At 39.7% G+C, this 22,367-nt stretch overlaps 1 long non-coding RNA gene and 1 pseudogene across 1 annotated transcript in view; one reads left to right on the top strand and one right to left on the bottom strand.

Moving 5' to 3' along the window:
• Window positions 1-22,367, top strand: part of LOC147822286 (uncharacterized) — a 40,657-nt gene that overhangs the window by 10,789 nt on the left and 7,501 nt on the right. The window contains exons 2-3 of the long non-coding RNA XR_015445895.1: window positions 418-713; window positions 1,208-1,315. This is a non-coding gene — a long non-coding RNA (uncharacterized LOC147822286). The remainder of the gene's footprint in view (window positions 1-417; window positions 714-1,207; window positions 1,316-22,367) is intronic.
• LOC101705447 (centrosomal protein of 70 kDa pseudogene) lies at window positions 1,630-3,571 on the bottom strand (annotated as a pseudogene).

Here is a 22,367-nt window from a genome sequence, read left to right as displayed (position 1 = left end):
CACTAATTGCAACCTTATCTTCTATATCTGAAATTCTGTCTTCACATTGGCTCATTCTGCTGCACAGACTTTCAATGGAGTTTTTAATCTCCTGGAAATCTGTTTGTATCTGTTTTATGGATTCAATTTGTTTTTTTTTTTTTTTGGGATTCCATCATGTTCCTCAGCTCCTCTATTTTTTTTTATCTGTGTCCTCTCTAGATTTATTAATCATGTCTTGCACTATGGGCACAATCTTTGGTGTTATGTGAGAAATTATTTCTAATTTCATTTTTTCCAGATCCTCTTTCATTGCTAGTTCAGGGAGTCCAGGTGGTTGAGAATCAGTGTTCCATCTCATTTCCCTTTGGGGTTGCTGTAGGTGATCCTGAAGTCTGGTTCTGTGGCTTGTTTACCTTTCTTCTCATTTTGATGCAGGTGTGTGTGTGTGTGTCCCTGGTGCCTGCCTGGCTCACCTCCTCTGTGGTGGGAGCAGTGGCATGCCTACCCAGAAACCTCCTCCTGCCTGGGAGCCACAGCGTGCTGATCTGGAAGTCTCCTCTGGACTGGGAGCTGTGGCATGCTGATCCAGAGGCCTCCTCTATGCTGGGAGCCATGGCATGCCTACCCAGAAGCCTCCTCCTGCCTGGGAGCTGTGGTGCGCTGACCTGGAAGTCTCTTCTGGGCTGGGAGCCATGGCACGATGACCTGGAAGCCTAGAATTTTGTTCTTTTGTGAGTTTCTGTTATCTTAACTATTATATGCCTATGTGTAGTTTTTTTGGCTTTTTTTTTGTACTGGGGATTAAACTTGGGACCTTGCGCTTGGGAGGCAGGCAGCAGAACCACTGAGCTAAATCCCCAGCCCTATGTGCAGTTTTTTTGATCAAGGTTAGTGGGAGTCCTATATGCCTCACTTATCTTTTCCCCTGTTTGGGAAATTTTCTGCCATCACTTCTGTGAATGGCTTTTTAAATGTCATCTGCAATCTCTCCTGTTTCTTCATTGACTCCAATCAGTCTTATGTTATCCTTCTTCTTTTTTTTTTTTATAAAAATTTTATTTGAGATCATATCCCCTTATAAAAAGCACATTACATCAAGATTGCAAAAGAGACATTTTTTAAAAAAGAAGGACTTCTTTCTACTCATCTATTTTATCCCATGATTCACTTCCTATCCTAGCAGATAAAACTTATTTTTTCTTTTTTTCTTTCTCCTTCTGAAAAGATAACTGCCATGAGGGATATCTTAATGGAATATGCCAATTAATCCTTGCCAGGAAAGCAGTAGCTTACTACTGACTGGACTTGACATTCCTTTTGCCTTGACCCAAAGGTGAGTAAACCTTGAACTTAAATACAATTTTTCTATTACTTACACTCTCCCTGGGTCTTTTACTCACAAACTCTACCCTACATTTTAAGCACTCAAGAATTGCTTACAAAATGATTAAGGGATCTAAAGTTAATTTACTATTTTAACTGAGCAGCTAATTTTTGTAAAAGAATCTCAAAGTTAATAAAAAATTATAAGGAGAATCACCCAGTACTAAGAGGATGAATTCTGAAAGCAAATATATATTATACTCTTTGTTTCAGATCAATCCTACATAATATTTAGAATGGTAAAAATGCACTATACATACTAAAATGGTTTGATTTGTTTCAGTATGAAAGTACTTTTAATTTCTTTACTGCAGGTACAATGGCATCCCAAGTCATCAATTTCTAAGATTTTAAGTAGATCATTAGTAAATGCCTGAAATGCTGGGAAAAATTCTTCATGTTCTTCTAATTTGTTGATAATGCTTTGGAGGTCTTCAGGTCCTAATACTTGCTTAACCTGCTCATTCACATCCTCATTAATCAGCCTACACAATTTTCCAACTGTGCTTACCAGCACACACAATGAAGATGAACTATCTAATTCTAAGAGTTCTTGGAGGTTTCTCACAGCATTGTTCATTTCTCCAAGCCTAGTATAAACTTCATTCATTCGGGGATAGACTCCATTTAAAGAAGGCACATCAAATAATTTTCGGAAGTGAGAGACAATAGCTTGCAAAGTTTGAAAGTTTGGCATGTTGCTGTCCTTTTCCTTATTTTCAACTTCTTCCAACATGGTATCTACCATAAACAACAAATTTTCAACTCTGACACCTTCATTTTCATCCTGTTTCTTAAAATTATGCCAAGGCACCAGGTCTGCAGATTGTATTTTCAAGGACTTATACAAATCCTTCAAGGATGTCGGTTCATCTGCCCACATTTCTATTATAGGAACAAGATGTTCAAGTCCACAGTCTTGAACAAAATCTTTGTTAAAATGTTGGGTTCCTTCTTTGCTCTTTTTATAAATTATCACTGGAGCTCTTGGATTGTGAATAATTGAATTGATGCTACATAGCACCTGAAAGTATCTCTGGTCAACTAGAGCTTGTTGATGGCTTTCTTTGCTGGATTCATCTTTTTTCTCTGTGTCCTTGGTTTTTGTATGACTGATAAGCTCCTGTAATTTAATGTTTTTCTTAAGGACTTTCTCCAGTTTCTTCACTTGTTGCTTATAAAGTCTTAATTCATGTTGTGTGGGGCTGCTTTCTAAATCTTTTTGGAGGTTCAGCTTTTCACTTAAAAGTGCATCAATCTTGGAGTTTGATTCCTTGAGTTGATTCTGTAATGACAGTAGAAGGCCTTTGTAAGTTGGTGAGCCATTCAGATTTCTATAACCTTTTTCTTCTTCTGATTGACTTTCATCTTTTTTATATTGCCTTTGTGTGTGGATTTTTCTAATTGTAGATTCATAGTAGTCAATTAGGCAAAGCAACTGTCTATCCAAGATGGTATGAGGAACTCTTTTGCAGAGATAGGCAAACACTCTGTTTTGAGTGATAATTCGTTCTTCTTCCTCTTTTGTTAATCGACAGATATCCTTTTGCAAAGAAGCAATAGTCTGTTGCTGCTCCATTTGTTTTTTCTTGTAATGCTGGCACTTTGTCTGTAAAGTTCTATTCTCCTTCTGAAGATCTTTCATTTTATTTTGTTGCTGGCAAACCCTATTTAGAGATTCATCTTCCAATTCACCAATTTTGTATTTCACATTCTCCATAATTTGTTCCAAGTCATTAGCTCGTTGTTCCTGATGTGCTGCTTGGCTTTGTTCTAGCTGAAGTTCATTTTTAAGCTGCTGATTAGTTTCTATGAGCTCTTGTATCACGTTCTGTTGACGTTCTGTTTCTTCCACCAACATTTTCAAATTCTGCCTCATCCTTTGTGATGACTGTTTATCAAAAATGATAAGATCTTTAAGATCTGTTCTTTTTACAAGGCACAAAGGTTTTAAGCCATGCCTCATTAACAGCACATTTATGATTTCCCGTTCTACTTCCTCCTGTTTTTCAATCATGAGTCTGTTTGACAATTGACTGGATTCCTGGGCTTTAGGGACTGCTGCAGGCACTGTTTCTCTTGCAGAATTAAAAGAGGTAGAGGCTGGCAATAAGATAATTTGAGTTGCCTCAGTCATTGTACATTCCTCTTGCACTTTACACCTGGTTATTCAAGTTATCTCAATGAAATGATCACCCAATGAGTCTCATGTTCAAAACTGGATCTTCATCTTTCTCAGCGGCCGTCTCCCATGGGCAGCCAGCCCAGCCCAGCTCTGCTCAGCGGTTGGATCCCGGCCTCCGCGACCATTACAGCCGCCGAGGCGGGGGAGGCCAGCCAATCCTATATTATCCTTCTTTGCATTGTCTAGCAGCTGCTGGATTGATTTCTCGTGGTCCCTTACAATTTTAAAGAAATTTTTATTTTCCTGTTCACTAATCGCAATCTTATCTTCTATATCTGAAATTCTGTCCTCACATTTGGCTCATTCTGCTGCGTAGACTTTCAATGGAGTTTTTAATCTCCTGAAAATCTGTTTGCATCTGTTTTATGGATTCCATTTGTTTCGTATGTTGGGATTCCATCATATTCCTCAGCTCCTTGAGTTTTTTGCCTGTGTCCTCTCTAGATTTATTAATCTATGGGCACAATCTATTGCACTATGGGCACAATCTCTGCTGTTATCTGAGAAATTATTTCTGATTTCATTTTTTCCAGATCCTCTTTTGTTGCTAGTTTAAGGAGCCTAGGTGGTTGAGGATCAGAGTGTTACATCTTGTTTCCCTTTGGGGTTGCTGTAGGTGATCTGGAAGTCTAGTTTTGAGGCTTATGTGTCTTCTCATTTCAACAGGGTGGGGGTGCTGCTGCCATCTACGCGGCTCACCTCCTCTGTGCTGGGAGCAGTGCTTCAGTGGCCTGGAAGCCTCCTCCTCTACGCTGGGAGCAGTGCTACGGCCTCTTATTTCATTTTTTTTTTTTTTTTTTTTCATACCGAGGATTGAGCTCGGGTCTTTGTGCTTTCGAAGCAGGCAGCAGAACCACTGAGCTAAATCCCCAGCCCTCTTATTTCATTCTTAAACTGCTTTCATTACTATATCTTTAAAAGACAAATTATTATACAATAGGGCAAGATTCCCCTCTTTGCTGTTCTTTTGAAAGATTGATTCAGCTTTCCATAAACTTTTATTGATTTTCCCAATCAATTTTTTTTTTTTTTTTTTTTGGTACCGGGGATCAAACTCGGATCCTTCCACTTGCAAGGCAGGTGCCGGAACCACTGAGCTAAATCCCCGGCCCCTTCTCCATCAATTTTAAAGTAAATTTATTAAGTATCCTCCAAAAATCCCACTAAAATTTGATTATGATGGCTTGGAATCTATAGATCACTCTGGGAAGAATTAATGTCTAAATAATACTGTTTTTCCATCCAAGACCAGGGAATATCTTTTCATTTATTACAATCATCTTCTGTAATAGATTATTTTAATATATCTTATATAGTCTTGATTAATTTCCATGCTTTATACTTTTTGTCATTGTAATAGACTATTTTAAAACCAATTTTAGTTTCCAGAAAAATTGAGCATAATGTACAGTAGTCTCCCATTATCCACAGGGAATATCTTCCAAGACATTCCTTAGACACTTGAAACCACCGATTGCAACAAACCCTGTAGCTGTAGAACTATGTTTTTCTCCTGTGGATATATACCTTCAATAAAGTTTAATTTACAATCTAGGCACACTAAAAGATAAAAAACAATAACTCATAATAACATAGAAAAATTATAACAACATACTGTAATAAAAATTATTTAAAATGTGTGATTTGCTTTTTTTCTGGATTTTTCCTTTTAATATTTTTGGAATGCTCTTGATTGCAGGTACTAAAACCTCAGAAAGTAAACCTGTGGTACTAGGGGAGGACTGTACAGAAAGTCTTATTTTTGTAACTATTAAATACTTCATTGATGTGATATTTTTGTTATAACTGACATTAATATTAACTAAAGTCTGCAGTTTACATTAGTGTTTGCTCTTTCTATTACACAGTTCTTTGGCTTATCTCAAGGGTATAATGTCATGTACCTACCATTATAGTAATGTTCAGATTAGTTTACTGCCCTAAAAATATCTGTGCTCCACCTATTCATTCTTACTCCTCTCTTTCCCTTCAACCCCTGGCAGTCAAGGGTTTTTACTTTTTACTGTCTTTCTTTATTTCACCTTTTTACTCTCTTTATAGTTCTACCTTTTTCAGAATATCATACAGTTAGAATCATATAGTATGTAGCCTTCTCAGATTAGGTTCTTTCACTTAATAACATGTATTTAAGATTTCCTCTATGTCTTTTTGTAGCTTGATAGTTCATTTGTTTTTATTGCTGAATAATATTCCCATGAATAAATTTACCACAGCTTTTTTATTCATGTACTTATTGAAGGAGATGTTGTTTGCTTCCCAGTTTTGGCAAATACAAATAAAGCTGCTATAAACATTTGTTTGCAGATTTTTGCATTGATATAACATCAGTTGGGTAAATAGGAAGCTATTGCTGGATTACATAGTCAGATTATATTTAGCTTTTGAAGCAACTGCCAAAATGTCTTCTCAAGTAGCTGTGTGTTTTGCATTCTTATCAGCAACGAATGAGAGTTTCTCTTGCTCCACATCTGTGCCAGCTTTTGGTACTGTCACTGGGGAGTTTAGTGAATTTAATAGGAAGGTAGTGATATCTCACTGTTGTCTTAATTTGCAATTCTATAATGTCATATGATGTTGAGCATCTTTCCATATGTGTATTTGCCATGTGTCTATCTTCTTTGTGAGGTGTTCAGATCTTTTGTCACTTCATAATTGGGTTCTTTGTGTTCTTATTGTTGAATTTTAATCATTCTTTGTATATTTTGGATATAGGACCTTTCTTCTAGTTTGTGGCTTGTCTTTTTAACTCAGTCAGTTCTCTCTTTTTTTCCCTCACTTAAGCTTTATAGAATGTAAAATGGTCTTGTTTGCAAGGACTTCAGGGGAGAGCCTGGGAGCAAAAGCTATGTCACTATCAGCACAATCAATTCTAATTCTATGTTCAAATGTACTGCAAGCCAAATAACCACTTTTTTCCTTCTTGGTGGAGAGAGGAGGGAAGTTAAGTAAGGGGAAGATGAGGAGAGTATTATAGCTTGTATCTAGATGTCCCCCTAAAGCCTCCTGTACTCATAGATAGGACTCTTCAGCGGTGACTGGATCTAGGATGTAAGAATATAGATTAAAGGTACAATATGTATTAAGTAAATTACCCTACTGATTGGTTTAGCATAGTTCTAGGTGTGGTTAATGAGAAGTCCCACCCTGTGTGGGTAGCACCATCCAATAGGCTTGTAGTCTGAATGGAATAAAAGGGAAAGCAGAAGGAAGGCTGCTGCCTCCTGCCTGCTCTGCCATAGACTATTTCTCCTCTACCATACCACCTTGCCTTGGAGCCAAATGGGTATGGACTAAAACCTCTACAAACTGAGCTAAAATAAGCCTCCTTTAACTTTTGGTTGTTGGGTATTGTGCCCCAGCAATGAGAAAGTAACTAAGAAAGAGAGCAACACTTAAAATGGCTTAGGTTTAAGGCATTGTGAAAAGAGCTAACCTTGCAGGCAGGCCCTTGGCACTGTGATGTGATTATTCTGTCCCTGGGGTAAAGGAAAGCTGCACCTCCACTTTCCAGGCTGCTGCTGAAACTGTTCTGTGGGGCTCCGAAGGGTCAAGATGAGGGAGATGTTTTAAAAGCATAGGCACAATTCTAGCACCATATTATGTGTACACACTCCTGTGGGAGATGCGGAAGGGAGAGGAGGTGGGGATGTGTGTGTGGTCAAGATTTAAAAAAACCCTTATTTCTATTTTCAACATATGAGTGCTAGTGACGGTGATAGTAATGAGGTTCAGTTGGTGGCAGAGTGGGGAAGGGAAGTAGATGTAAGCGCTAGGGTAGGGGTAGCACAAACAACAAAAAGCTGACACTGTTCTGGAATTTTCTGGATGCAGGAGAGAGAGAGAGAGAGAGAGGGAGGGGGGGGAGAGGGAGAGAGAGAGAGAGAATGAATCTCTGTGAACAGCAATGACAAAAAAAGCACAGAGATTTAGCCCCCAGTGCTCTAACCCACCAAGCCAGTTGGCAGTTGGGAGGGAGGGGCAGAGTGGTGGTTCTGGGCTGCAGGCATAAGTCACACCCTGGTGAGGCCTCTGTGGGGCCTTTGAGGTTGGTCTTCTGGATGATAAAGGCCTATGGATACAGCTGGTCTCTTAGCTGAAGGTGGGAGAGGTGGAGGTAGATCTTGGTGGACAATTCAGGGATTTTCACAGGTTATCACATTGGGGAAAATGTCTCACTTGGAGGCCCACTGAATTACTCTTTGGAGCTCCAATAGAGCCCTAGCTTGATTTTCATAAAAATAAAAATAGGAACTTTAAAGCACAGTGGACTCTCCAGAATATCTTTTTTGGGGTTTGGAAATGACTGGTTTTTTTTATTATTATTATTCCAAGGAATTAGTCCTCATGTCAAAATGAAGACTTATGTTCAGGATGTCAAGTAAACCATCATACCCAAATGTCACCTAGTCTAAACAGGGCAGGGGCAGAAGGTGTGCACTACCTGCCAGGGACTGGTCAGTCTATCATAGCTTTGGCGGCCACTTAGATTGCACATCAGTAGCTCATCTAGCAGAGGTCTTAGTCTCCATCTTCCTCAGGATCAGAGTCCCTTATGGTCAGCATGTGGTTGGTGGTAACCAGCTCAGAACATTCCCAGGAGATGTAGAAAGTCAGTGCTCAGAATGTCCAGCAGGCAGGATTCTGTGAAAACTGAGTAGGCTGGGTGCTCTGGGCTCCTTTTACAGTCTATTGGTTTGCAGTTGCAGCCACTGTATTAGGTGCAACACAGTTATTTAAGCCATTACATCATGAGCTGAACCAGTTGTTTCCAAGTTATACCTCAACTTACCAGAATGTTCCATAATTTTTCTGTATAGCCTAAAACATGTTTATGACCTGGGGTGCAGCAGATGGCTGTGTCCTTTGAAGGAAGTAGCCATATGCTTATTGGTAATGAAGTAAACATTTTTACAACTTTACTTTTGAGAAAAACATGTTCACAACCAAATAAATGTTTAGGATGGAAAAATTGTTTATTAGTTGTAAGCACAGCTGATTATTTTATTCATTACTATTAAAATGTAGGATGAGGAATCTTTTAAATATTCATTTTGCATATTACAGACTAGACAGTGGATTACCCTTGACACATACTGTTTGCTGTAACGTGTATTTAGATTAGTTTGGATTTTTCAACATCATGGGATCAGAGCCTGCTCCTCTCATTTGGGAGCATTTCATTGAAAAAAATGCTGCAAAAAGTACTAAGAAGAATAAAGGAGATCTGACCATATTGAATGTCAGTGGTTTCATTTGGGCTTCTTGGGCACTATACTCCATGAAGATGAGGAAGATTTTTTTATTTACAGCTGTATATCCAATTATAAGAAGAGATTATTTTTTTAAATTTTATTTTATTGGTACATTTTGGTTATACAATATAATGACATTCATCATTGGAAATTTGCACCTTTACATAACCTCTCTTGGTTCTTATTTTTCCCCCTTCCCCTGCCCTCCCTTCAACCCCTCCATCCCCCCCATTTACAAAGACTTTGTTTCTATTTTTTCATTTTCTCGTATTAATTCCATTCCCTTATTTCCTTTCCCCTACCCCTCCACTTCTCCTTCCCCTTTGCCCCTTTTCTTCCTATTTCACATTATCTATTATACCTTTTAGTCTTTATTTACACTTTCAGTTTCTCACACTAGAGAAACTATTTGGTATTTATACATGTGTGTCCTATTTATTTCACTTAAGAGTATAGCCTCAGTGTGCCTCCATTTAGCAATAAATGTCTCTAATTTCTCATTCTTTATGGCTATATAGTACTCCATTTTATTAAAAAACACATTTTCTTTATCCTGTCTCCAGAAGATGGGCAATTGGGCTGCTTCCACGTTTTACCTATTACAAATTGTGCTGCTATGAAAATGGGTGCACATATATCACTGTGGTATGATTCTTTTAATTCTTTGGGGAAGATACCCAGCAGGGGAATAGCTGGGTCAAACAGGACTTCCAGCCCTAGTTCTTTGAGGTATCTCCATACTGATTTCCACAGTGGTTGCATCAGTCTACCCTCCCACCAGCAGTGGAGCAGGGTTCCTATGAGAAGAGATTCTGCGTACAGAAGGTACTCAATACATATTTAACAATACATATTTATCAAATGAATGATTGTTAGTCAGCAGTCTATCACTATAACAAATATCTGAAATAATTAATTTCTAGAGGGACGAGATTCATTTTGGCTCACAGTTTTGTAGTTCATAATTGGTTGATGCTGTTGCTTTTGAGCCTCTGGTGAGGAAACACATCATGGCAGGGAGTACATGGCAGAACAAAACCACTTTCTTCATGGCCAGGGAGCAAAAGCGTAAAAGAAGACACTGTGGTGCCACAATCTTCTTCTAAAGCACATCTCCCATATCCTCAAGACCTCCCACTAGACTCTACCTTTTAATGCTTCCACCACTTCACAATAGTGCAAGGTGGGGACCAAGTCTTTAACATGTGGGCTTTGAGGTAGACATTCTAGATCCAAACTGGGGCAGAATGGGAAGCTGAACTTTTTCACAAAATGCTTTGTCACCCCACCCTCCATGCCAAAGAGTTCAAAGCATTACCTAGGTACTATGTTTTACTTAAAAACTTCTTTCCTTTGAGCTAAAAAGATAATAGGCATTTGAATCATTGTACAAATATGAATAAACAAATGCTTTACGTGCTTTGCCCTTGGTTACTGTATTAGTCACTTTCTTGTCACTGGGAAATAATACCCAATACCAACAACTTAATGGAAGAGAGGTTTATTTTGGCTCAGAATTTTCAGAGGAATCAGTCCATGGTTGGTCAGCTCCAAGGCAGAAATGCCATAGTGGAAGAGCATGTCAGAAAAAAGCTGCTCACCAGCTTTCAGGGAAGCCAGGAAGCAGAAAGAGAAGGAAGGAGCTGGAGATGAGAATACACCTTTCTAGGTCACTACACCAGCCCCCCTCCTGGCCAGTGACCAACCTTCAACCAGGCCCCACCTCCTTACAGCATATTCAGTTATACATTTATCAATGTGTCAATCCAATTGTGAGCATAGCACCCCCATAATCCAATCACCTTCCAAAAACCACATCTGAGCATATGAGAGTTCTGGGGAGCATTCTAGATCTAAACCACAAGAGCTACTCAAGTGGAGTCATGGTAAAGTGGAATATCCTTGCTCCTTATCCCACACTCCAGGGGCTGGCTCACAGCCAGGTGGGGAAGCTGTGAGCCAGTTGCCAACCTGCTTGCCAGAGGCAGCTCTTGTCCTAGTCCATCCCTGGGCCTCTGGATCCAGCCAGTGACTCTGGGGAAATGAGTCTTCCTCCTGTATCTTTCAGGCCTGGGGTTTATCCAGATTTCATGGCCTACAAGGAGCTTGTGGGGATTAGGGTACTGATGCCTGGTTTCTAGACTCTGGAGTTAACAGAGAGCCCTGAGTCAGGGGTAACTGCCAAGCAATACTGGATTCTTTTCTATAGAGGTCCAGACATGACCTGCAGTGCCACTGAAGGGACAGGAGCTATGGTCCTGGGAGCAAGAGGTGTTTTTTTGTTTTGTTTTGTTTTGTTTTTTTACCATGGGGCAGCAAGGTGAGTCAGTGAGCAGGGTTAACCTAATGGCCCCAGAGCTTAGTCCTGGCTCTGCCATTTTGCTCTTCACTGAATCATCTGGGCCTCATCTTTTTAATGTCTTTAAGCCTCAGTTTTCTAATCTGTAAAACAAGAATGATAAATAATAAATCCATCTCAAGTTGTTAGTATCCAAATGAAATAAAGTATATTAAAGTACTTTGCAAACCATGAAGTTCTATAAAGATGTATTATTGTTTTTAGTTAGATTTTAAAAACGAGAGCCCAATTTTATTAAAACCTGTTGTACAGTCTTTTTATAAGCATTATCTAATTTAATGGTCATAACTATTCTGTCAGGTAAATGCTTCACATGGTCACTTCATTGCAGAAATATTTTAATAAAACAGAAAGTTATTAAGAAGAAAACAAAAAATACCCATCATTCCCCTTATACACTAATTTGTTGGTTATTTCAATTTTCTTTTTTCCTCTGGAAGGGGTATTGGTACCATGTGAGTTAAGGGGGCAGGACCAGAGACAGGTATGTGTGTGTGAGGCAGCTCATGTGCCTGTGCTCTGGCATTGACTCTAATGACAATGGGGTGGGGTGATATCCTCACTCAAGAGGGTGAAAAAAGACACAATGGACAGCCTGAGCCTATTGTCTGAAGTTTGCAATATGTTCTCCCTGGCAAGTGTATTAATCAGGGTTCTCCAGAGAAAGAGGGAGAGAGAGAGAGAGAGATAATAATATGAGAGAGAGCCAATAATATAAGCTCCAGTCCAAAGCCTGGTAGTCTTGAGACCAAAGAATAGCCAATGTTTGAATTCAAGTCCAAAAGTGGGAAAAGACTATGTCCAAGCTCAAGGCAGCTAGGGAGAAGTTTCCCGTTATGCAGCCTTTTATTCTGTTCAGGCCTTTGACTGATGGGAAGCACCTCATCCACATTTGGGAGTACACTCTGCTTTATGAAGTCTACCAACTCAGATGTTAATCTTATCCAGAAACACCTTCCCAGGTACCCCTGTTATAATGTTCTACAAGTGTCTGGGTATCCTGTGGTCAAGTTTATAAAATTAACCGTCACAGCAAGGTATGGTTCCTTGTCTCAGGCTGGTGAATCTCAATTTCTAACACTTCTGGATCCTTCTCCGTGCCGGTGAGAAACTCCCAGGAGTCTGGTTAAACCTACCAGCAGTTATTGTGAAAGTAGGATGGTTTGGACAAGGGAAAAACCTGCCATTGATAGGAAGGTGAGTCCATTGGAGGAAAATGCAAACACTAGAAAGTTCTCCACCCATTAGGGATGGACCCAGCCACAGCACTGGGAGTCTAGTTTGAGCTCAAGTTTAGAGGTAGCAGCAAGACTCTCCACTTCCAAATGCCTGGGTAAGCAAAGCTAGCTGAGCCCTCCAACTTTGGCTACACAAAGTACTTGAGAAGGAGGTTGTCTGAGTAAGGATGAAATTTCTGCAAAGTAACAGGTGGGCCCATGAATCCTGGCAGTTTTCTCCTACCACAACAGCAACACCATTCTGATTCCTCTTGGTCTTTTACATTTTGTTTCTTCCAGTGTGGTCCCCCTCTGAATGTCAGAGCAAAATGTTCATTGGGTTTCATTAAGGGAGGCAGCTGGGACTGCCAAGAACTGGGCCAGGGAACTGGGAAATGGTGGGATGGAGGGTGATAAGTATGCAACAGGCTCCGATATTCCCAAGGGCAGAAAGTATATGCATAGTATTAACCATTACCATGTGATGGACATCATAAAGATGGCTCAGAGTACCTGGGGAAAGGAGAACCCCCTAGCCTGGAGAAGCTCCCAGCTTAAGGGGAGATAGGTGTGCTAAATATTTTTGTGAGGTTCTGTAAGGTACATGCAAGTACTTTGTAAATAATGAAATTTTACAAACATTTTTTCAGTTAGATTTTTATACTTACAAAAGACTTCATATAACACCTCTCAATATTTGGATCTTATTTTAAAAATATTACTCTAGGAGACAGATATGATTGCTCATTTTTATAGGTGTGGAAACAGAAGAAAAAATTTTCTTCCTGTTTACCTTCTCTCTGTCCCTGTTTCCTTTTCTCTCCACCTCTGTTTCTCTCTCTGTCACTCCTCCACAACCCCACTTCTTCTTTCCTACCTACTTTCATACTTTCCTTCCTTTTCAGTTTATTTTTCTTTCTTTCGTTAAACAAAAACTTAGTACCTCCCATGTACCAAGGAGGTCCTGTGCTAGGTGCTGGAACTCAATAGGGCAAAAGATACAGATTATCTCTGTCTTTTTCTTCTTTTTTTTTTTTTTGCTTAAATTCTTTTATTGGTACATTTTAGGTATACAATACATTTACATTTATTATTGGGTACTTGTACCTGTACATGATGTATCTTGATTCTTATTTTTTCCCCATTCTCTGGCCTCCCTTCTCGCCCTTTCCTATTTCCAAAGATTTTGTTTCCATTTTTTCCTTTTCTTATAATTTTTCCTTTTCCTTCTTTCCTTTCCCCTTCCCCTCCCTCTTCTCCTACCCCTTTGGATCTTTTCTCTTTATTTCAAATTATCAATTATTCATTTTAATCACTTTAATCCTTACACTTTCAGTTTCTCACAACAGGGAAATTATTTGGTATTTACACGTGTGTCCTATTTATTTCACTTAGGAGTATGGCCTCAGCCCCTCCCTCAGCCTGGCACCACTCTAGCTGGGCCCTTGGCTGGACTCCTCTTACGCAATTTATTTGACGTTTTATTTTGGTTTCCCTGACCCCCTCAATCTGTCGGGGAGCCCCTGCCCTTCACCTAGCTCCCTTGGCCAGGAGTGAGGGATCCATGGCCTTGGTGAAGCTGCCCTCCTCTTGTCCCTTGCACTACAGCCCTAGTGGGGGAGAAGGGGTGGGTGCTGCTTGTGGTTGAGTTTTTGTTTGTTTGTTTTTTTTAATTCAATTTTTAAAATTCAGTTTGGAATCAGAACACAGTGGATTCTGGTAAATGGTCCTTGTGCCCTTTTCCCTATTCGTCCATGATCTGATCCCCTGTTCCCCATAGCTCCTTACCCCAACACCACCCGCACAGACTGGGGACCAGCTCTCTCCCCTGCCTGTGTCTCTCCCTATACCCCTTTAGATGGGGAGGGAAGAGAAAAGGGGAAGGGATGTGCCCCATCCTCAGGCATCCGGGAGGGCCCTGCCCCCATGGGCTTCAGCCTTTCCTGCGGGCTCTCTCCCTGTCACATTTGTTTAAATCAAACCTGAATAAAATTACAAGTTTAATATGAAAAAAAAAAGTATGGCCTCAATATGCATCCATTTAGCTATAAATATCTCTAGTTTCTCATTCTTTTTTTTTTTTTTTGGTATTAAATTCTTTTATTGGTACATTGTAGGTATACAACACAATTACATTTCTCATTGGGAATTGTACCTTTACATAATGCATCTTGGTTCTTATTTTTTCCCCATTCCTAGCCCTCCCTTCACGCCCTCCACCCTTCCCTATTTACAAAGACTTTATTTCCATTTTTTTCCATTTCTCAGCATTTTTCCTTTCCCTTCTTTCCTTTCCCCTGCCCCTTCCACTACCCCTACCCCTTTGGACCTTTTCTTCCTATTTTACTTTATCGATTATTCATTCTAATCATTGGTACATTTTAGGTATACAATATAATGACATTCATCATTGGAAATTTGCACCTTTACATAGTCTCTCTTGGTTCTTATTTTCTCACCCTTGCCCAGCCCTCCCTTCAACCCCTCCAGTCCTCCCTATTTACAAGGATTTTGTTCCTATTTTTCCATTTTCTCATATTAATCCCATTCCCTTCTATCCTTTCCCCTAGCCCTCCCACTTCCTTCCCCTTTGCTCCTTTTCTTCCTATTTCACATTACCTATTATACATTTAGTCCTTATTTACACTTTTAGTTTCTCACACCAGACAAGCTATTCGGTATTTACACACGTGTGTCCAATTTATTTCACTTAAGAGTATCACCTCAATGTGCATCCACTTAGCTATAAATGTCTCTAATTTCTCATTTTTTTATGGCTGAGTGGTACTCCATTTTATTAAAAAAACACATTTTCTTTATCCAGTCTCCAGTTGATGGGCATTTGGGCTGTTTCCAAGTTGTAGCTATTACAAACTGTGCTGCTATGAACATGGGTGCACATATATCACTGTGGTATGATTCTTTTAATTCTTTGGGGAAGATCCCCAGCAGGGGAATAGCTGGGTCAAATGGGACTTCCAGTTCTAGTTCTTTGAGGTATCTCCATACTGATTTCCACAGTGGTTGCACCAGTCTACACTCCCACCAGCAGTGGAGCAGGGTTCCTCTTTCCCCACAGCCCCGCCAGCATTTGTTATTGGTTGATTTCATGATAGCAGCCATTCTTTCTGGAGTGAAGTGGAATCTCAGTGTTGTTTTCATTTGCATCTCTTGAATGACCAGTGATGTTGAGCATTTTTTCATGGATTTATTTGCTATTTCTACTTCTTTGTGTGAGAAATGTCTGTTCATTTCAGATGCCCATGTTTGGATTGAGTCTTTAAATTTGGGAGGTCTGATCTTTTTAAATTCTTTATAGATTCTAGATAGTAGACCTTTGTCTGAGGAAGAGCAGGTGAAGCTTTTTTCCCACATTGTGGGTTGTCTCTTCACACTGCTGGTGGTTTCTCTTGCTGTGCACAAGCTTTTTAGTAAGAAGAGATCCTATTTGTTGATTGTTTGTGCTAGTTCATGGGCACGTGAGGTTTTGTTCATAAAATCTTTTCCTACACCGATGTCTTCAAGGGTTCTACCTAACCTCTGTTCCAACTGGTTCAGAGTTTCTATTTGAATATTTAGATCTTTAATCCATTTTGATTTTAGTTTAGTGCATGGTGAGAGATATAGGTCTAGTTTTAATCTTTGGCAAGTTGAAGCCCAATTTTTCCAGCACCATTTATTAAAGAGGCTATCTTTCCTCCAGTGAGGGTGTTTGGCTCCTTTGTCAAAGATGAGGTGGCTGAGTGTGTCTGGCATTGTTTCTGCATCTTCTAATCTGTTCCACTGGTCCTCAAGTCTGTTTCTTTGCCAGTACCATGCTGTTTTTATCACAGGAGCTTTGTAGTAGAGTTGCAGGTTGGGGATTGTGATACCCCCTGCCATGTCTCTGTTACCTAGAATTGCTTTTGCCATTCTGGGTCTCTTCTTGCTCCAACTGAATTTTTGGATTGTTTTCTTGAGGTCTATGAAGTATGCTGCTGGGATCTCAATTGGAATTGCATTAAATCTATATAGCAGTTTTGGAAGTATGGCCATTTTCACTGTATTAATCCTTCCTACCCAGGAGCAGGGGATGTCTGTCCATTTTCTGATATCACCTTCAATCTCTCTTTTCAGAGTGCCATAGTTTTCAGAGAAGAATTCTTTGATTTCTTTCATTAGGATGATTCCTAGGTATTTCAGTTTTTTGGATGCTATTGTGAAAGGAATTATTTGCCCTATTTTTCTCTCAGTGAGTCTGTCATTGGTGTAGAGGAAAGCTATTGATTTTTGTGTGTTGACGTTGTAACCAGCTACTTGACTGAATTTGGTTATTAAGTCTAGAAGACTTTTGGTGGAGTTCTTGGGGTCTTCTATATAGAGTATCATGTCATCTGCAAATAATGACAATTTGACTTCTTCATTACCTATCTTTATTCCTTTTATTTCTTTCTCTTGTCTAATTGCTGTGGCTAATGTTTCCAGAACTATATTGAACAAGAGTGGTGATAGTGGACATCCTTGTCTTGTTCCTGACTTTAGTGTGAAGGATTTCAGTTTGTGACCATTTAGTATGATATTGGCTGTTGGTTTTTCATAGATGGCTTCTACCAGTTTGAGGTAGAGGCCATCTATTCCAATTTTTTGTAGAGTTTTTATCATAAATGCATGTTGGATTTTGTGAAATGCTTTTTCTGCATCTATGGAGATAATCATATGGTTTTTGTCCTTGGCTCTATTGATATAGTGTATTACATTAATTGATTTTCGTATATTGAACCACCCCTGCATCCCTGGGATGAATCCCACTTGATCAAGCTGTATGATCTTCTTGATGTTCTTCTGCATTCTGTTTGCCAGTATCTTATTAAGGATTTTTGCATCTATGTTCATTAGTGAGATTGGCCTATAGTTCTCTTTTTTAGTTGGGTCTTTCTCTGCTTTGGGGATCAAGGTGATGCTTACTTCCAGGAATGAATTTGGGAGTATTGCTTCCCTTTCAATTTCATTGAAGAGTTTAAACAGTAGTGGCAGCAGTTCCTCTCTAAATGTCTTGTAGAATTCAGCAGTGAAGCCATCAGGGCCTGGGCTTTTCTTAGTTGCTAAGTTTTTAATTACATTTTCAATTTCATTGGTTGATATTGGGTTGTTCAGAATTTTTAGGTCTTCTTCGTTCAACTTTGGTAATTCATATGTATCTAGGAATCTGTCCATTTCTTCTGTGTTGTCCATCTTATTGGCGTATAGGTTCTGGAAGTAGGTATTGATGATCCTCTGGATTTCTGCTGAGTCTGTTGTAGTTTCATCCTTTTCATTCCTAATTGCATGGATTTGGGCCTTTTCTTTCCTTTTTCTGACAAGATTGGCTAAAGGTTTGTCAATTTTGTTGATTCTTTCAAAGAACCAACTCTTGGCTTCATTGATTTTTTTTTTGTATCATTCTCTTAGTCTCCATTGCATTGATTTCTCCTCTGATCTTTATAATTTCCTCCCTTGTATGAGCTTTGGGGTTGTCCTGCTCTTCTTTTTCTAGAAGCTTGAGGTTCAGCATCAGGTTGTTTAATTGGGCTCGTTCTGTTTTCCTAATATGCATATTCACTGCTATAAATTTCCCTCATAAGACAGCTTTCATTTTGTCCCATAGATTCCGATATGTTGTATTGTCATTTAATTGAAGGAACTGTCTGAGTTCTTCTTTAATTTCCTCTGTGACCCATTGGTTATTCAGAAGTGTGTTGTTCAATTTCCACATGATTATGAAATTTTTTGAGTTTCTTTTGCTATGGATCTCCAATTTCATTACACTATGGCCTGATAATATACAGGGGATAACTTCAATTCCTTTGCACTTACGTAAACATGTTCTATGTGTGAGTATGTGGTCTATTTTGGAGAATGACCCATGTTCAGCTGAAAAGAATGTGTATTCTGATTTTGTGGGGTGAAAGACTCTGTAAACATTTGTTAAGTTCATTTGTTCAAGAGTTCGATTGAGTTCTAGTATTTCATTATTTATTTTTAGTCTAGTTGATCTATCTATTTGTGACAGTGGGGTGTTGAGGTCCCCCACTACAATTGTATTAGTGCATGTATGACTTTTCATGTCCGTTAGTATTTGTTTTATATAGTTGGGTACACTAGTGTTTGGTGGATAGATATTTATGATTGTCATCTCTTCCTCTTGGATTCTTCCCTTTACAAGGATGTAGTGTCCTTCTTTGTCTCTCTTCATCAGTGTTGGTTTGAAATCTACTTGATCTGCCAAGAGGATAGCTACTCCTGCTTTTTTTCGGGTTCCTGCCACATGCAGTATTGTTTTCCACCCTTTAACTTTCAGTCTATGAGTTTCCTTTTGAATTAAGTGTGTTTCTTGTATGCAGCATATTGTTGGATTTTGCTTCTTGACCCATTCTGCCAGTCTATTTCTTTTGATTGGTGAATTGAGACCATTAACATTGATGGTTATAACTGAAACATATTGACTTGTCATTGCCATGACTTTTTCTTTTTGTTGGGTTCTCCCCCTTTACATTTAATTTCTTGTCATGCCAGATGGGTACATTAGGCTTTGCCTCCTGGGGTTGTGATCCTCAATGTCTGTTCCTAGGATATTGTGTAAAATTCCTTGGAGTGCTGGTTTGGTATTCACGAAGTTCCTAAAGTGCTCTTTGTCATGAAAGTATCTTATTTCTCCATCCATTTTGAAAGATAGTTTTGCAGGGTACATCAATCTGGGTTGGAGGCTGTTTTCTTTTAGGGCTTGGAATATGTCACTCCAAGCTCTTCTTGCCTTGATGGTTTGTGTTGAGAAGTCTGCTGTGATTCTGATGGGCTTTCCTTTGTATGTGATTTGTTTCTTTTCTCTGACTGCTTGGAGAACTTTGTTCTTCTGTTGTGTTTTTGGAATCTTAACAATTATATGCCTATGTATAGATGCTTTTTGATCAAGGCTATTTGGAGTCCTATATGCCTCACGTATGTGTATGTCAAGCTCTTTTCCCCTGCTTGGGAAGTTTTCTGCCATTATTTCTGTGAAGAGGTTTTTTAATGTCATCTCCACTCTCTCCTGTTTCTTCATTGAGCCCAATCAGTCTTATATTATTCTTTTTTGCATCATCTAGCAGCTGCTGGATTGATTTCTCATGTTCCCTTATAATTTTGAAGCAATTTTTCTTTTCCTGGTCACTAATTGCAATCTTATCTTCTATATCTGAAATTCTGTCCTCACATTGGCTCATTCTGCTGTGTAGACTTTCAATGGAGTTTTTGATCTTCTCGAAATCTGTTTGCATCTGTTTTATGGATTCTATTTGTTTCTTATGTTGGGATTCCATCATGTTCCTCAGCTCCTCTCTAGATTTATTAATCATGGCTTGCATTATGGGCACAATCTCTGCTGTTATCTGAGAAATTATTTCTGATTTCATTTTTTCCAGATTCCCTTTTGTTGCCAGTTCAGTGGGTCCAGGTGGTTGAGTATCAGAGTATTCCATCTCATTTCCCTTTGGGGTTGCTGTAGGTGATCTGGAAGTCTGGCTTTGAAACTTATTTATGTGTTTTCTTATTTCAACTGGGGCAGGGGGCTGTTAGCGCATGCACTGATTACCTCCTCTGAGCTGTGAGATGTGGGACAGGGGCCAGGAGCAGCCGTAGGGATGGTGACCCAAAAGCCCTTTCCTGTGGCCTGGGAGCAGCTGGAGGTATGGTGGCCAGGAAAGCCCTTTCTCTGGACCAGGAGCAGTAGGATGGTGGCCCAGAAGCCCCTTCCTCTGGGCCAGAAGCAGCGGGACAGAAGGTGGCCCAGAAGCCCTTTCCTCTGGGCTGGGAGCAGTGGGAGGGATGGTGACCGGGAAGCCCCTTCCTCTGGACCAGGAGCAATGGGACGACAGCTCAGAAGCCCCTACCTCTGGGCCGGGAACAGTGCGACTCAGTACCTTGGTCTGGTGGTCTGGTGTCCTCTGTGTCTTTGTATTGTGGAATCAGGTGGCTGCCTGTCTGCAGCGGGGTGATTCGGTGTCTTCCGCGTGACTCAGGACCTCGGTAGGGCATGCACAGACCTGCCTGTCTGCAGCAGGCTGATTCGGCGTGTGTTCTGCGGGACTGGGGACCTCGGTGAGGTGTGGGCAGACCTGCCTGTCTGCAGCGGGATGATTAGGTGCCTTCCATGGGACTCAGGACCTTGGTAGGGTGTGCACAGGCCTGTCTGTCTGCAGTGGGCTGATTCGGCATGTCTAGTTTCTCATTCTTTATGGCTGAGTAGTACTCCATTTTATTTAAAAAATCTTCTTTATCCAGTTTCCAGTTGATGGGCACTTGGGCTGTTTCCAAGCTTTAGGTATTACAAACTGCTGCTATAAACATGGGTGCACATATATCACTATGGTATGACTCTTTTAATTCTTTTGGGAAGATACCCAGCAGGGGAATAACTGGGTCAAATGGGACCTCTAGTCCTACTTCTTTGAGGTATCTCCATACTGATTTCCACAGTGGTTGCACCAGTCTGCACTCCCACCAACAATGGAGAAGGGTTCCTTTCTCCCCACACCCCTACCAGCATTTGTTATTTGTTTATTTCTTGATAGCAGCCAGTCTTTCTGGGGTAAGGTGGAATCTCAGTGTTATTTTCATCTGCATCTCTCAAATGACCTGTGATGTTGAACATTTTTTCATATGTTTACTTGGTGCTTTTTCTTCTTCATCTGAGAAATGTCTGTTCATTTCAGATGTCCACTTTTGAATTGGGTCTTTAAATTTTGGGGGTCTGATTTTTTTCAGTTCTTTATATAATCTAGATAGCAGTCCTTTGTCTGAGGTACAGCTGCTAAAATTTTTTCCCACTATGTAGGTTGTCTCTTAGCTCTGTTGGTGGTTTCTCTTGCAGTGCAGAAGCTTTTTAATAAGATGAGATACCAGTTGTTGATTCTTTGTGCTAGTTCCTGTGCTACTGAGGTTTTGTTCATAAAGCCTTTTCCTATGCTAATCTCTTCAAGAGTTCTACCTAACTTATCTTCCAGCAAGTTTAGTGTTTCTGTTTTAATATTTAGATCTTTAATCCACTTCGATCTTAGTTTAATGCATGGTGATAGATGTGGGTCTAGTTTTAATCTTTGACAGGTTGAAATCTAGTTTTTCCAACACCATTTATTTATTATTTTTTGGTACTGGGTATCGAACTTGGGACCTTGAGCTTGCGAGGCAGGCAGTGGAACTACTGAGTTAAATCCCCAGCCCTCCAACACCATTTGTTAAATAGGCTATCTCTCCTCCAATGAGGGTGGTTGGCTCCCTTGTCAAAGATGAGGTGGCTGAGTATGTCTGAAGTTGTTTCTGCATCTTCTAATCTATTCCAGAGATCCTCTGGTCTGTTTCTTTGCCAGTACCATGTTGTTGTTGTTGTTGTTTTTTAATCACAGTACCTTTGTAGTATAGTTTCAAGTTGGGGTTGTGATACTCCCTGCCATGTCTCTGTTGGCTAGAATTGCTTTTGCCATTCTAGGTCTCTTCTTGTTCCAAATGAATTTTTGAATTGTTTTCTCTAGTTCTGTGAAGTATATTGTTGAATTTTCAATTAGCATTGCATTAAATCTATATAGCAGTTTTGGAAGTATGGCCATTTTCATTATATTGGTTCTTCCTACCCAAGAGCAAGGGATGTCTTTCCATTTTCTTATATCCTGTTCAATTTCTTTTTTCAGAGTGCTCTAGTTTTCAGTAGAGGTCTTTTGCTTCCTTTCATAGATTGATGCCTAGATATTTCATTTTTTTGGATGCTATTGTAAAAGGAATTGTTTCCCTAATTTCTCTCTCAGTGAGTCTGTTATTTGTGTATAAGAAGGCTATTGTTTTTTGAGTGTTGACCTTGTAGCCAGCTACTCTACTGAATCTGTCAATTAAGTCTAGAAGTCTTTTGGCTGAGTTTTTTGGGTCTTCAATGTATGCATCATATCATCAGCAAATGATGACAATTTAACTTCTTCCTTTCCTAT

This window comes from Heterocephalus glaber, unplaced genomic scaffold, assembly GCF_053883595.1.
Source record: "Heterocephalus glaber isolate CG9 unplaced genomic scaffold, H.glaber_assembly_v1.0 deba00001666, whole genome shotgun sequence".
Lineage (NCBI taxonomy): Eukaryota > Metazoa > Chordata > Mammalia > Rodentia > Bathyergidae > Heterocephalus > Heterocephalus glaber.
The sequence above is the reverse complement of the archived record's forward strand: the minus strand, read 5'-3'. Positions and strand labels throughout refer to the sequence as shown.